The following is an 11,483-nucleotide window of genomic DNA, read 5'->3' on the forward strand; positions in this document are numbered from 1 at the left end:
ACAATAACTATGCTTTTGTAGGCTCCATATGTCCCTTGCCTTGGAGCTTTTCAAATGATACAAAACTCTGGTTCTTTGACTAAAATGAGAAAACCTGGGCAGTGACTTGAGAAGCACTTGGTAGTAACCCAAAGCTCATGAAAGGACTCTTGGCTTCAGCGGATGTTGACCCAATTCGTAAGAGACTTAAGAGTTACATTCAAACCTTATGGAGATCCTGGAATGACCCCTGCAGTCTGCAGGGAGATTGGGGTTTTGAACCAGTGCAAGGGAGTCCTAATTTTCGAACACTTCAGAAACATTGGATTCTTTAGCTGTACTTCTCAACCTATGCCCAAGAAGTGTGTGTGTGCGCACACATTGCCATTCCCTCTCCTTCTCTATGCACTGAGTATTTTTGGTGGAGGAGAATTCAGTAACGGAAGCAAAAACGTTCTGTTTACATCTATGAACAAGATAAGGTACAAATTGCTGCAATACAAACTTCCTTGCTCTGGCCCTCCACTGACCTCAGCTATAAACTAAAAGSAAAATCCTTTCTCACAGTTGCAACAGACTCGAGTATTTAGGGCAAAGCCTCAAGCAGCAAAAGTGCTTGCAAAGTCTTCTGTGTGATTTTTTTTCCGCTGCCATGCCAAACATGCATTCTCCAGAGCAAAGGACTTCATTGCTATGGCATGAGGGCTGGGACTAACACACTGTTAGATCCACTCTTGCAGGGAATACTCCAAGCACTTTCAGCAGTAGAATGAGCTTGGTTGCATTTGTGCGTGTTTCCTGGTATCAATAAATGAGTTGCATGCACTTTTGCTGAAGGACTGAGGTGGAGAAGTGCACACTTTTCAAGCATTTCAGAAGAAAAATGGATAACTGACAGCATACATCTATGTCACTGTATCACACRCTCATGTCTTTGTCCTGGAAGCTCTTTGCTGGGTCAGATAAATTGGTTGCAAAATATGTCAGATTCTGCCAAGTGAACACAAGTATAATTAGATTTAAAAGCTACTCATGCATTGTTTGTTTATTTATTTATTTATTTTAGAGTTTAGATGCAGAAAGAGACAGATCAGTCAATAAGCTGGTTTCCATTGACATAAGCTGGTTTCTGTGCACAGCAGCCTGACTCCCTGGTAACATGGACAGGTGATAGGTGACCTGAAAGAGAAGGACTAGGACATGAGAAAAGTTTTAAGGAATGGGACAGAAAAGGGAAAGGAAGTTCTGCCTTTAAAAGCTGCAGTCACAGCTCTGAGCACCAAAAGGTCTCACAGCCCTTTCTGCCGAAAGATAATGGCTCCTGACAGTCCTAGCACTGCTGCATACAAATAGCATCAAAACTATGGGCTTTTTATCAATCGAACTTGTTAATCTGGGATTCCAACAGCCATATCTGTTTTGGGATGCTCAATAGAAGCTTCTAGTATGAAACCAAGCCAAATGGTAGGGGATCATGAGGTTGAGCTTTTCAGAGCGAGTGCTGCGTTTGCACAAGAGTAAGTGGTGATGATGACTGTGTTCCCAGGGCCAGCTAGGACTTGGACCCCTCTCTCCTTGGAGTGGCTCACAGCAAGGCAAAACAGCATCACCCCTGTGTGGCTCACACAGCAGCAAATCCCTGGAAGAAGTACCGGTGCTCTGGTGAAGTACTACCATAAGCTTACCATGTCAGAAAATTGGTAACTTCTGGCTCATGGGACTATTTACCATTCATAATGGCATGCAAAAAAATGGACATGGTTAATTAGATACTGCTACCCTAAACCAGACCATCTCATATGTGTATACCTAGGGCTACAAAATTATATTCTCACTGCTTGGAGGGGTTAAATAATTCACAGAACAAAATGGAATAAGCAGAGTTTTGTTTTAATGAGCCCAATGTCCATACTACATATCGCTTCTTTGGAGGGTGCCCTTTCATGCTCATGGAGTTTGATTCAGTCACAGGTCTCTGGAGATGTGAGCAAGGTTCTTAAGTTACGATGTATCTAGTGGTCTCCACCAAGGGCCAGCATCTCCCTGTCCTGGTGCTGCACGAGCACAAACGATCGCCTCGTCAGTAGATGAAATGGCTCCAACTTGGACAATTCTCAGTTGCGAACATGTGCTTTGAGTTGCAAAGAGCACTGAGAGCAGGAAGCTGCTATGAAAACTGCACAGAGAAACAACGCTGTGGCTAAAGACAAGTTCGCCCTCTCCTTATACCAAAAGCTACTCTTAACTGGGCAGCTAATGTGGAGTAACGCATTAACTGAGCATGATAAGGTAGGGCAACTCTGACAGAGGTTTCATTTTCAGTCCTGGGCTAGAGCTGCAGCTAGCACAAATTGGTCCTGGCTTCTCAGTAGACTCTGTCATTTCCAAGAAATGCCAACTAGGTCAACACATCCATTGATTTTACAGTGAGTTCCAGGTCATGCCGCTTCCTTTTGAAACTTTTTGGATGAAAATGTTAGGGGTATTTAAGAGTTAGGCTAGTAAAATAGGAGGAGAAAATCTGGAAACAGATGGCTTACAAAATTGAGCCTAGTTGCCATTACCAACATTCAGTAATGTTATTTATATTCTAGTGTCTACAGAAAGTAGAGAGGCCTGAAAATGAGACATATATATCCCAATATACTTGGATCTTGCTAGATCCTTAGCAGAGCTGCTGTATTTCCAGGCACACAAGCTGTGCTACCCACATGCCCACCTCCTTGGGGCTGCCACAGGTCTGCAGGTTAGGAGGAGCTCTGCCTTGGCTGCAGTTATCAGGAAAGCCCAAATGGCCCAAATCCTCTAATTGCATTTGGACAACACTTCTGCCTGGGAAAGAAAAGTCATGTCTTCAAACTGGGTGTATCAGAGCTCTAAATTTAGTGTCATCAAATCCAGCTCCTGCTTTTGTACTTAACTGTGTCACACTCCGTATTACAAAGTGATCATACTTCATTTAAGAAGGAAGCGGGTGTATGAAAACAGTATCTTTGTTACTGGCAGGTTGTTGCAGAATCCTGCTTTTTCTGATGGTTTGTAACCTTCTTTTCATTCACAGCCTAAATTTACTCATGGCCAATCTATTCCCATTTGTTCTTGGGTCAACAAGAACACTCATTCTGTCAACTGTATTGCTTATTCCTTCTGAGGTCCTCATGGAAAGCAATCCTGTCGCAGCTCATCCTCCCTTGCAAACAAAAGACAAAATAAGCCTTGGTTTAGAAGTCTTGGGAATTTTGAGGACTGATCCGTGTTTTTTGTGTACTTAGAGCTGGCAAAATTAGCTGTTTGTATAGCAGAATGAAAATAGATAAAAGGAAATATCTCTCTGTGCAATGAATAATTCATGAGTGAAAGAAAGCATTGTTGAACATATTTGGGAAGAAAACTACTTAATATTAATATCTGTTATAAAACTGCTTAATATGTATCAATCTACTACTTATAAATTTAAGGAAGAGAGTCATGCTAGCTGTCCTCTCTTCAGGAAAGGAGGAAAGCAGAAGAAAACCAACCTGAGTGTAAGTGCAGTTCACTTTACCAGTTGTCTTTTTGAGTAATTAAAACTGATGACCCTGACAAACATTTGTCTCCGAAGAAATAGTCCRTTATAAACATAAACTCTCAAGATCCTTGTAGGCATACCAGCACAACTGTGTCCTACAAATTGTTTTCCAGTGCATCTGGTGCCTTACTTTTGTAGCCAAGCCGTACAATAGCTTTAAAAGAAGATCGTCTCTTAATAGGCTTTAGCTTCAGCACTGCAGACTCCCTCAGAAATAGCAACTAACTCTGAAACCGTCAGCCTTGTCTGTGTGAACTCTCCACTTCTTCCTACCAGGATCCAAAATGCCCAGCTGTGGCTGTCTGGGGAGATCTCMGTCTTGTGTGGCTTGCAAAGGGAGTGAAGGAGTTACAGCTAGAGGCGTACTCAGTGTACTCCCAAACACGGATTTACACTCCATTAATTCTCTCGATAGCGGCCCAGGCCGAGCGGCACGACATGAATGTGGTTAGGTAGGCTGCAGCCAATTCCCTTCGCCGGTGTAACTCTCCCTGCACCTGCTAGGGGCATGTTTTGATTCAAGGTTCACTCACACTGAACGTTTGCAATCAAAAGAAAGATGTTGAGTAAGTGAGAAGGCAGGAAGATGTGGAGCAGAGGTGGACGATGGAAAAAGCTGGGAAGGAGAGGACAATTCTGCTTTAGGTCTGCAGATCATCTGGAGTTTGTGCGCTCTTGGTTGCATCCTGCTCGTTCTGAACCTGTTCCTTAACATTGCGCCTAAACTCCCTCGTTTATGGAACACTGGATTCCTCCTAGTGGGTGTCCCCTCTCGGTTGCACAAGCAGAGCTTGACAGTGAAGTGAGGTTACAAAGCCAATGCTCTGGACGCTCGACGGCAAAGTAAAGATTTGGAAAGAAGCTTTAGSTCAGTTGGTTAGAGCAGGGTGCTGCTAATGCCAAGTTTGTGGGTTCAATCCCCGTAGGGGTTATGCTGAGGGCTGGATTGATGATCTCCAGAGGTCCCTTCCAACCTTACCATTCTCTGATTCTATGCAGGCACAGATCTGCAGCAACAGCTCCTGTGTTAGCTGTGCCCAGCTGCTCAGGCTGCGCAATAGCAATCATGAGAAACAACATGCAAACATCTGCAGCTTGTTGCAGATGGTACATTTGAAAAGAGAGCATGCTTACCCCTCACTCACCCAGGGCAAATACGGCGGAGTTGGGAAGAAACTAGATCCCTTTTTGAATTTGCGTCACGTGTTCATACTCTGACTTTCCACTGCCTAAGCATCCCCAATCCCTTCCTTGCCAATGCTGCTTTCAGAGAAAATGAGGAAACTGGAGGCAAGAGCGCAAAAGCACGTGTAGGAGGAGAGATCCTTCCTCAGCATGCTCTCAGTCAGCAAGTTAGAGACCTCCTGGAAGCTGCCTCTGGACCATCATATCCAAGCAGCTTGTCTCTGTTATTCCCTTAGTATCTGAGGAAGGAATACTGCCTCGCTGCTTTGGGCTGGGGTACGTTTTGGCTGTCGTAATTAAGCGATGCCAGTAGCTGTACAGCGTGATGGAGCTGTCATTAGATTATTTCCTCCTGCCTTCCCTCCCCCAGATAATCTGTGGCCTCAGCTACCTGGGCAGCATTTTAAAACGCTCTGGTTTACTGTGATGAAACTTGGGAAGCAGAGCCAATTTTTAAAGTTAGAGAGAAATGGTTTTTCAAGCCACCGCATCCTGGTAATAAAATCCCATATATCTGCTTGTCATGTGGACATTAATAAGCATGATGTGATGCTATAAAATCCCCCCCCCAAAAAAAAAATGCATAGGTGTCCTGATTCTGCACTTCGCTGAGTTGGTGGAAGTTTTGCCCACGAATTTTGACAGAAACTGGATTAGGCCTAAAATATTTGCCTTTTTTAGCTATTAGTTTTTGGATGGTTTTCCAACTACTACAGATTTTCTACCAGTACAAAAACAACCCTACCACAAAGATTTTCCCCAGGGAGATGTCTTTGCTTTTAGCTGGCTGCTGAGTGACATCTTTAGTGAAATCAAGCAGTTTAGGGTAAAAGTGCGTGGTATCTGTAAAGATGCCTAGCTTTTTTCCTACTCTAATAGAGGCTTACATTTTATCTCTAGAGGCAATCTACCATTTAGGGAAAGAATGAAAACAATCCTCCTAAAATAGTTTTACAGTTTAATGATCCTAGCGCTGATATATCACTTTATACATGTTGGCTACATGCAGACTCCAATGGGAGGCTAGAACTGGTCACAGGGTCAGAGCTCCACAACTCCTTGTCCTTCACCAAATTGGCCATCTCAGTTTCCTCTTTGTAAGGTGATGGTGATACCTCACAGAGCTGTTATGATAATTGGTTTATTTAAATAAAAGTCCATGGCTTGAGGGGTAAAACTTTTTGTACCTGCAAAACTTTCAGCATTCCCCATTTGCTTTTGGTGTGGGATTACAGAACATCTGCTCTGTTTAGTCCTCYTAGTGTTACTGTTAATGTTTTGGCAAAGGCACCTGGAACTTAACACAGATGCACATGTATGTAATATCAAAAGTTAAAAGCAGTATACTGATTTATAGTGTGACAAATACAACAGATAAACCAACATAATGTTTAGCTTGATGGCTTAATTTGCACAAAAATGGGAAGGTCAAGAATTAAGTGTTCCTCAGCCACCTTAGGTCCTGCCCCAGATTGCTGCCTGTACTCAAAGGGGTAGGGAATGGGGTCTACACATGCTTGTCCATCCAAAGCGTCTGTGCAACATTGCAGGCACATTACGCTAATCTGAGCACGCACTTTCCGCAAGGCAGATAAGAGAAGTGTAAGCAAAAGGAGGAGTATGCAAACAGTCTGCAGCAATGCTGGGAGCTGGGGAGGGGCTGAGTTGGAACAAGCCAAGTCTTCAACAGAGGGCCTCAAGGGATCGTTATGTCCATCCGTGCTGACCTGCTAAACCGGGAAGTCCCACGCATTTGCTGTGGCTACGTGGGCTTTGCTGTTCCTCCCACCCAGTCCCTCGTTTCTCTTCATGAAGCTGTTTTCCAGGCTCAAAGTTGTTTCTAAGGCAAAACAAGAGMCAGTTTTCTTGCACGTGAGGGGAGCAATATAAGGGACTTGTTTTCTTTTCCTCCTTCACCTTCTGTTCCCAAATGTGAGTTCCCTACCCAGGCAAGRAGCAGGATGGTCTCTGTAAGGACAGGGTTACACTCATGTTTCCATTGCATGCAGATTATGACTGGCTCCCACGGGGAACATGATTCCTACTGGAGAGCACAGGGTGGGAAGCCAGCCTAGTTGAACAAATTGACCCTGGACCAAGCTGAAGGACATTTACGGTTTATTTGTCTGCATGACCTCCGACGAGTCACTTCAATGCATGCATCTCGGAGCACTGGGAAGGGACTGAGCTGAATCCTGCACTTACTTTGCAGCATCCGGGCATTGTTTAACATCTCCTTCCATCTGTAAAACGCAGGGCAACTATAGTGATAAAAGCACTGTGCTGGCATTGCTGTGAAATGCAGGTACTGCTCCCCAGCCCTCTGTRTTTCTGTGGGTCAAACCCCCAAATGACCAAGGGGTTCAGCCCCAGCTTGGTAGCTCAGGGGAGGGCTGCTCGGCAGCTCCCTACAGGGGCAGGGCCCAATCTAGGGGCAACAGAGAGAGGGGCAAGAACAGAGAACCCAACAGAGAAAGCAGGGGCTTAAATGGCTACTGCAGGGAAATTAAACTATATATTTAAATCCTTTTAGCCATGATCAAAAGAACTGGCTTGGAATGAAAAAGGAGAGAGGTTTGAAAATTAAGTATATACCAAGAACATGCAAGTCTCAGCTCTTCCAAACAAATGGGAAAGGCTTAAAGTAACAGCCCTGGTGCTAGAAAATATCCTTTAAAGGGAACCCTTTTGGTGAGCAGAACAGTCCCCTAAATTCAGAGAAATGGAGCACCAGAGCAGTATCTTTGTTAGCCGTACAGGCAGAGAAGCAAGAGAGGTTGAGATCCGGCCAGCAACCAGTCAGCTGTTTGAAGGGAATGAAATCTTTCACTTTCTAACCGCACAGATTAGACGCGAGGAGAAAATATGTTTGCTGCCTTTGGTTATCTTGTGGCATTGGAGAGCAAGCATCAAAGGGAAACGCTCTGCCTCCTGGGATAATCATTGAGCAAGCAAATGGATGCAGCAGATAAAAGAAGACAATGCTTACGCAAAGCAGCAGAGCGGCAAAGAACAAAGATTAGCCACCGTGGATCGCACTCACCTAGGAGAAAAAGGAAATGGGAAGGAGGGCAAAAAGCAGTGCAAAAACTTGYAGGAAGTGGGGTCCCCTCAAGTGTATTCTTGCAGCAATGCATCCTGCCTGAAATGCTGTGCTGAARTTTTGCTGTTGTGATCAAGTTCTCATTTTGTAGTTTATAGAAAAGGCTCTTGTGGCTCAACATCTGTAGTATTTATGTAGGCAAAATTCCCAGTGTTTCAAGGGGATTTTTCCATGGGTAGGTATAGGCTCRTAGGGTTACTTTTGACTGGGTAAGGACTTGGGAGTCTGCAGTTATCATACTGTAAGTATTAATAGATCCTTCCTAACAGGAAAGTTATTTAAATTTAAGATTGCAGCTTAGTTTCTCTAAGCCCTACATAATCTATTTACTTATGCTACAGTTTTCCTTCTGTACTTCCCACTCTCCAGCTGTAAAGGTTCAAAATGCTGCATACTATACAATTTTTCTGCATATTAATGGAAACAGAATTTTAAATAGGTAACACCATGCTTCTGGAATGACAGAATATATTTAATCCTGTTCCAAAGCCTGGCTTTGGTCTCGGGAGCACTTCAGTCCACTCCCAGCTCTGCTTCATAACCAAGACCTAATTAGTCCTTCCATGGGTCATCTCCCCACTTCTAAAAGGACAAATTGGGTTTTTTTTTTTTTCCTACCCTCTTGATGGTATGTGCCAAGATTTCAGAGAGTGTCCCATGAGGATGCTTCTACCCAAAACGGCCTCAACGTACTGAGYTCACTGCCGCCAAAAAGGAAAAAGACCAGCTCGCAGCTGTGTGATGCTGCTTCTCACTCTCTGCAGGTCTTAAGCTCATTTGACCTCCACTCCAGGAACCAAATTAACTTGTTACCCGGTGTGAACCTAACTGAGAAAAAAACTGAAAAGTGTGTTATCTTCTTTTCTGTGCCAGCAAGCTGAATGGAAGCAGGGTGGCTTCCAGGATCACCAGACTCGATTCAAAGCAAGGTGGCTCCCAGGAGCACCGGACCCAGTGCAAGAGATACAGTGGGACACAAGGCTGGGACCAGCAGGTGAGGGGTGGGAACGGGCCAGCAGATCAGYGCTGCTGCTTGTGAAATCACCGGAAATCACCGCTAGCTACCTAACTGGTCTGCAGCTCTGGGTACAATGGTCTTATTGAAGGCACTGCTGCAGCCCAGGTGAAACAGCAGACGTCTTTACCGCCCAGCTCTTCACTCAGAGGATGAGGAGATGAGTAAGRCTCCATGCCTTTCTCCCAGGTTCCTGGCAGGCCTAGCTTCACGTAAGTCTCTTCCCCTCCCGTCTGACTCAGCTCCAATGCTATGCTCAGCTTTTCAGCCTTTTCTTTCCTCAGGCAACTCCAGTTCACTTTTCTTCACTCCCACTGAATCCTTTGCTGACCGGCATTGCTCAACACCCCCAGGAGGCAGTGCCAGTTCTTCCTGGCACTCCTGGGATACTATGTCCACCACTAGCTGAGCGGAAGGGGCCATATCCCAAGCTGCACTGTAGTCCTCACCCTGTGAAAGTTTTGAGAGTGCATGGGGAAACCATGGGAAGATCAGTGCTCCAGTAATTTAAAGTGGGCTCCYGCTAGCCTGGTGCAGTGGCACCAAGGCTCAGGGAGCAGCTATTACTCCTGATAGTGGAGTCATTTATTTGATGATGCAACAGAGAAGACCCCAAGAAAGAAGATTCGAGCAAGTAAGCAAGCCTGGAGGAAAGCCTTGGCTGYCATGCAGTGATGTTTTGAGAGTCTTCTTATTGTTCATCCAGCAGCCCAAGGACCTCAATGGCTCAAGCAGGACACAATTCAATGTGGGACAGGTGAGGACCTCACACTCTCTCATAAAGAGCCAAGAAAGGCCACAAAAGCTGGAGGATTGCATGGCAGCCCCAGCAGACTTTTCAGAATGAAGTTATTTTAGAATAATTTGGTCTTGCTCCTATTCTGAGAAGTCGTTTTTTAATGCAGGTGCACRAGCAAGCAACTAGCTGCTAGGATAAGGAGACATTACTGTACAGGTCTTTTACAGCACAAAAAGTAAAGCTGGCACAGATTTGCTGATACATAGGTGAGTGCACGGAGATACACCCCAGGCTCTCTCCCAGAGCAGACTTTTGGGAAGTGCTGGCTTTGCCCACACTAACCTGAGAATTGGACACATGATGAAACCAGTACAGTTGCTGGAGATGACCACGCATAAGACAACTAAAGTCTGAACACAGTCTGGCTTTGTTGAGCTGCTGAAGCCAAGATAGGTGAGTTACCTCATTGTAAGTATCCCAGACTTTAATATAATGCGATTTATAAGGTTAGGCACAATGCCACACAAAYGCTACTGAGCCTGGAGATTATGTGACACTACACTGTTCCCTGAAGATGTGCTGGCTTGGGTCTCCAGCAACTGGAGATTCCTGCTCAGTGCTCACTTGTGCAAAACTGTTGCTATGGCCTAGAAGCCCCATTGAGCCAGCTACAGAATTAAAGATAGATGGTTTTGCATGTGGTAATTTGCATATTTTTACTTTTATATTCAGTAGATTAACAAACTACTACTAATGACAGGTTTATGGCTTGCAGGGCTACAGCAGTTAGTTTAGAAGAGCCAGGAGGTGCTATTTTGTCTAGAAGTGTCAGGAGCCTGCAGACGGCTGGCACAATTTCATGCTCGCATAAAATATTCTAGTGTACTCTGAATTGATTTATTCTAAAGCTTTTTACCCTTCTGCAGAAAATGATGGTATTTCTGTTCTTTGTCCTAAAGTTGAGTGGAGAAACTACAAAAGTATGGAATTCTTTATGGAAGTGCAACTCCAGCTTTCAAGCACTTTCAGTTACTTTTTTCCACTTGCTACAATCTTTAAATTTCACAGCATCTTTCCCCATTTGAAAAAAAAAAGAGCACGCTGGTGGAAGGGTAGAAGGCATGCTGAATTAAATTTAGTTTTAAGGGATGTCTCACATTTTTATACTATATTTCCAACCTGTAAAAAAAAAAAAAAAAAAAACTTTGAGAAGGAAAAGACCCCCCCCCTTCCCTCAGGGTGCCTGAAACTGCACAATATAACCCTAGACAAAGTTGCTTTAAGTGCCTCATATCTGAGAACCACACAAGAAAACAAATGCTATAAAAAGTGTCACAGATAGGATTCTTCAAATACTTGTAGAGTTAATAAACTTTCTTCAGGACTTTAAAAAAAAATGAAAAAGGAAACAATTATGTAAGAAACGCTTGCAGCTCTCCTTCTGGCGAGTCARAAAGCGGCTCTTTCCCCCCGAGGAGCTGCCGCGCTCGGGCAGCGGTCGGTGCGGCTCTGCCCGGGCGTCTTTAGAGCCACTCGCAGCCCGGCGAAGCGGGGCGCCGCCGGGAGGGACGGGGCAGCCGCGGCGCCCGGGCCGCCGCAGCCAGGGCTTTTCTTGGCGAAAACCTGCGATTCCAGCGTTCCTCGGGAATGAAAGAAAGTGACATGTTGGAAGGAGGGGGGGGGAGGAGGAAGGGCTGTCCCTGATCCTTCAGGGCGGGATCTTTTCCCCCTGCTTGATCTATGGAGCCCGCCCCCTTAAATTGGCTCCCGGGAGCGCCCCGTCCACCAGCCCGACGGGGGGAGAGGCGGAAAGCGAGGGAGAGCAGGCGGCCGGGCGGCCGGCTCCCCCGTCCCGGCCCGTCGCTCCCGGCCCGGCCCGGCCCGTCCGCCCCCG

General features: G+C 45.3%; 1 long non-coding RNA gene across 2 annotated transcripts in view; it reads right to left on the minus strand.

The window, feature by feature from the left end:
- Window positions 1–1,016: 1,016 nt before the first annotated feature.
- LOC146598613 (uncharacterized) overlaps window positions 1,017–11,483 on the minus strand; it is a 10,844-nt gene continuing 377 nt past the window's right edge. Inside the window, exons 2-5 of one of the 2 annotated variants that reach the window (XR_014895248.1) lie at window positions 10,506–11,229; window positions 9,932–10,024; window positions 2,699–2,807; window positions 1,017–2,155 (exon numbers count right to left, since the gene is read on the minus strand). This is a non-coding gene — a long non-coding RNA (uncharacterized LOC146598613). Of the gene's footprint in view, window positions 2,808–9,931; window positions 10,025–10,505; window positions 11,230–11,483 lie in introns of both variants that reach the window. The other variant, XR_014895247.1, reaches the window with a different exon arrangement.

This window comes from Rhea americana, unplaced genomic scaffold, assembly GCF_003343005.1.
Source record: "Rhea americana isolate MKP2758 unplaced genomic scaffold, rheAme1 scaffold_16, whole genome shotgun sequence".
Classification (NCBI taxonomy): domain Eukaryota; kingdom Metazoa; phylum Chordata; class Aves; order Rheiformes; family Rheidae; genus Rhea; species Rhea americana.